Source organism: Opisthorchis viverrini, assembly GCF_000715545.1.
Source record: "Opisthorchis viverrini unplaced genomic scaffold opera_v5_389, whole genome shotgun sequence".
Lineage (NCBI taxonomy): Eukaryota > Metazoa > Platyhelminthes > Trematoda > Opisthorchiida > Opisthorchiidae > Opisthorchis > Opisthorchis viverrini.
In genome coordinates this window covers 5,730-9,831 of record NW_008752050.1, presented here as the reverse complement: position 1 = coordinate 9,831, position 4,102 = coordinate 5,730, and the positions used below count along the sequence as shown (strand labels likewise).

Genomic DNA, 4,102 nt, shown 5'->3' with positions numbered 1-4,102 from the left:
CATATACTAACTCTGGTACCCAAAACATTTCAGACTATCTTCGGAATCTATTATATGTGGAAACTGTTCAGAAGAAGACCTCTGGACCAACACTATTGGATTATTGTTTATTCGCTGACCTGGGCCAACGACGAACTATTTTAAAGAGAACAATTGTTAGTGAGTCTGTTCCATCTGACCTATTTATTTTTGTATACCCAACTTAGCGTAATTATTTTTATTACTTTGCCACACACTCCTGGTAAACTGACTTATTGGGTAGCCAGACCACTACAAGAGCAGTGCTACACCCTTTTTCCACTTGTGCCTTTCAGGTGAACGACAGCCGCTGACCGACAAGACCATGACCGACCCGGGAATCTTGGGCAAAAGCCTCGATCCTGTGTATCAATCCGTGAATCCGTGAACGTGATTTCCTTTGTGTTTAACTGTACATATTTGTTTTTTGTGGTTTCTGCCTATTCAGAGAAAAAACGTTTATGTAATTTACGAAATACCTAATGTTGTAATGGGAGTGAAAGAAAGGTGTAAAACACCACAGCTTTATGACCCTTTACACATGAGCCCTGAACTGATGGCTCTGAACTGAAAGCTTTCACTGGACTAAAAGTTCGGCTTATGTAGCGATCCTCCGGCGGAAGCGCGTGATTAGGATTGGTGGCGCGAGGTTTTTTTCACGTCCGGCTAGACTTGACGGTTTGCCTAAGTCAGAAGCCCAAAGGTGTCTCCCTTCATCCCATTAGACAATGGACCCTTTGATAAAGGATTGCATGACTCAATGGGTGGCAGATATTTTGGATGCTTCTGTAACGGCAGACGATATTCAATCGGGGAAGGTCCTTCTTGAACTTGCATCGCTTGTGTAAGTTACGAATCGGTATTTTAAAAAGTATTTAGGGGCGACGATTGTCCGGATATAGGAACACAGCAGCCGCCTGAGTCCTGGAAGCAGATCGAAGCATTTCTGGATGGTCCGTTCGAATAAATAAATTCATTTCCTCCTTTCAGGAAATTATCAGTTTAAGGCTTCTAGTCTCTTTTCTGTAAAGGATGTGTTGGAGAATTCAGGAGATGATGAGGAAGCCTTTGGAGTAAGTTCACCGTGGTTTTTCTCGTAGGTTGTTTTCTCTCAATGTCTGAGTTTGGCGAACTGCATGAGGGAGTATCATTTTCTGTGCTTCCCACATGGTTGTATGGCATATATGTGCAAGTATGTTATTGGTATATCGTTGTCAATGATTATGTGAGTTTAAATCGAAATTTCGGCATCACAGATTTGTGCGACTATTTCGTCAATCGGACTACCTGAGCCTTTCGTGCCTCCGCTGGTAGTAAAGGAGTAGTAAAGATGACTGTTCCGTAGCGTAGATTCGTGCTGGAAGCTTCTTACAGACATTTGCTGCGCCGGATACTTTGTTGTCACTTTTGGTGCATCGTAGGATATGAGTGAACTGTATAATCATAACATTAAAAAGGAAACTTGCCGACTGTACAAAGCCCAATTTTGGGGTTCCGGGCCATACATAGGCGGTTTGTGGGTAGTTTTGCAGGTTATACTCGGAATGGACGTGGTTACCCCGATTCGTTCATGAGGGTCAATTGCACAGACTTTTCACTCCCCTCGCTCGGAATTGCCAATAGCTACTGCAAGCCGCGGGACCGTCGACCGCCCCATGTTTGGAACATTTACAAGAAGTTCTATGACTTTCGCATCAAAACATGAGGGTATAGCGATTTTGCTCCGATCTGGCGTAAATGGATAAAGCGATTTTGCTCCGATCTGGGGTAAATGGGCTGACAAGGCTCATTCGTGGCTAACCGCTTTACGGTCATAGGCGTAGATGAACTCCATTTTGGATACCGTTCACTCCAGTGCCGTCTCGTTAAGCAAATTAGGGGGTGTATAGATATGTGACATATGTAAGCATCCATATGTAGATACAGAATATTGGACGAACCCCTAATAGTAATAATAATAATCGTTCAGCTGCAACACCCCCTCACTGTCCTGCTGCCAATTTACCCGAAGGGGGCGCGGGGACGTAGCTACCGCCAGGTAGCCCAGGCGTAAACAGCAAGTCATATGGTGGGTTTCGGTCTGAACCGCAGATCTTCCGGTCAGTAAGTTCGCACCTTAACCATAGAGCTATCTCGTGCTGCCACAGCCTCCTAAAGTTGGATTCTGCAATACATGAAAGGCCCGATTCGTCCACCTGTCACTTTACCTCCCAATTTATCGTTCGGGCTCAAAATAGCTCGATGGTTAAGGCACGAATATACTGACCGGAGGGCCCGTTGTTCGAACTTAACCTGGGCATCTCTGCTGCTCCTGACTAGGCTTGGGCAACCTGGCAGGACCCCAGCACTCGTGATCCCTTCGGGGTGCATTGCTGCTAGACATCAAAAGGGTTTTACAGCCGAACGATTATTATTATTAATAGGCATGCATCAACGTCGGTCACGTATCAGTTGCGGATGGCTTGAACGATTAACTGATTGTCGCTTTCCCAATAATGCTGTTATGAATTCCGGTCACATACCTGTCCATCGTTGCTTTTAGTTTTCCGAGGTCTCACAAATGGCAGACATCTCGCCTAGCAACGGAGTGGCACAGCTCCCTATTTTGGATACAGGTAGTTTGTCAGCGGTTATCACCGCTTACTGAAATGCCGAGGCTTACACCTGCGGCGCAGTACAGCCGCGCATATTCAAGTACTGGATATCCGATTGTGTACTTGTGTTGATTGAGTATCGTCCCCCACAGTTGCTTGTAATGCACTGTAACATTATCTTTGGTGCGTTTTGTACATTTTATGATCGTCAGTGTTGTTCCACTGCTTGGTGGTGTCTGTTTCCTTAGGCATGCCAGGGAAATTCGATGAAACTTAACCGAACTCTAGCTCCACCTGATCATACGTGGTCGGTGGGTGTGATTAATTTATTCGCGTTGTCACTCAGAAGCAAGAGCACATCGAGTAGCACAACAATGCCACCTGAGGGATGACGAATTCTGTGCGAAGTTTCAAACGGCACCCAACATTATAAATACGTTTCGCATCCAAAGTAAACCTACCATCAGGAGGTATCTTTTACGTTGTAATACTCTGCAATCACTGTTTTTTTGCCAAGAGGGTCGGTAGTTCTGTATGGATAGTATCTTGCGCTGAATCAAAGCCACGATAACTAGGCAGCATAACCAAAGCGTGGTCGCTGTTTCCGCCAACGCGAGTTTTCCTCTTGGTATGTCCGCCATCCTAGCCTAGTAAAAAACACTAGCTCAGGGAATCGCAAGCATGCAAACACTGGCGCAACCTATTGCGGTGAATACAGAGCCCCCTAAATTTCGTTATCGACGGCATCTGCATAGCTCTCCTGTTGGGGATATCAACGCTGTATTTTTATTTGTGCTAGCGAACTTCCGGCATCTTCAAGGTCAAACTATGAATAAATCAATGGCCTGTTGATATTCCAAGAAATTTAAATCCGACTTACTCACACGATATCATCTTTTTACTGACTTGGGTTCAGAAGCTCGGGGCATCGCCTGTTGATCGCGTGTTTTTGGATCATTAAAGTTTGTGTCCGAGGTTTTTCGTCTTCTTACTATCCGCCTTGCTAGGAGTCTGGATCAAGCAACATAGCTGGGGATAGAGTATTTCCACAATCCACATATCATATTGTTTGCTCGCTGCGTGACCGAACCGTAACAGCGCCACAATCGACAAGCTATCTAAGTATGTGCACCAGCGACCTGGTGATCGACTTGCTTCGATTTGCACGCTGAACGTTGACGTGAAAACAGCAGAGCTGTTGATATGAATTTGATTTTGCCTGTATGGTTCATAGTCTCCTGTGGCCTGAGTTGTCCCAAATCTAAACAAGAGAACTACTTGAGTCCCCGGCCGAAGTCGTTGGCTCGAAAGCCCAACTACTAGCTAGTGGGTCTCGATTTAGTGCTATGATAGTATTTCCGCGCCCGCAATGGCGCTCGTGCATCATAGCTATTGCCCTCAATGCATAGCTCCTTTGCAACTCCCCCGCTTGACAACCCACTGACAATGCTGGATTTATGCACCAATTTTTCAGCTCCCCCCCCCCCACA

General features: G+C 45.6%; 1 protein-coding gene across 1 annotated transcript in view; it reads left to right on the top strand.

Moving 5' to 3' along the window:
• Nucleotides 1–668: 668 nt before the first annotated feature.
• The window catches only part of T265_15224 (hypothetical protein), a gene marked incomplete at both ends in the record, with an annotated part of 6,041 nt that continues 2,607 nt past the window's right edge, over nucleotides 669–4,102 (top strand). Inside the window, one exon of the mRNA XM_009177098.1 lies at nucleotides 669–1,091. The remainder of the gene's footprint in view (nucleotides 1,092–4,102) is intronic.